At 43.4% G+C, this 309-nt stretch overlaps 1 pseudogene; it reads right to left on the bottom strand.

Annotated features, from left to right (window-relative positions):
• Positions 1 to 309, bottom strand: part of LOC119588824 — a 7,675-nt pseudogene that overhangs the window by 3,281 nt on the left and 4,085 nt on the right.

The following is a 309-nucleotide window of genomic DNA, read 5'->3' as shown; positions in this document are numbered from 1 at the left end:
CCTAGCTACTTGAAAGATGATATAAAAACTTTCGCTATAACTTTTCACTGCCAACTTGAAGAAATCCAGGTAATTCTTTTTAAGGCTCAGGATCTCACTTCCCTAAAAGTCTGACTTCAGAATAACAGTAAAATCTCATTCTACACTACACTCACCTGGCTTGAGATCCTCAGTGGCTGGGTCGTAATGCCTTACTAAGACCTCCCTCTGCTTGAAGACGTGGAAGAAGCCTGTTCTTGGTGCTGTGTCTCCCTCGCGGTTCACAGCACTGATGGGACGGAAAGAGGTTGTAATGTGTAAGAAGAATGT

This window comes from Penaeus monodon, chromosome 24, assembly GCF_015228065.2.
Source record: "Penaeus monodon isolate SGIC_2016 chromosome 24, NSTDA_Pmon_1, whole genome shotgun sequence".
NCBI lineage: Eukaryota > Metazoa > Arthropoda > Malacostraca > Decapoda > Penaeidae > Penaeus > Penaeus monodon.
This window is presented reverse-complemented; position numbering and strand designations above follow the sequence as displayed.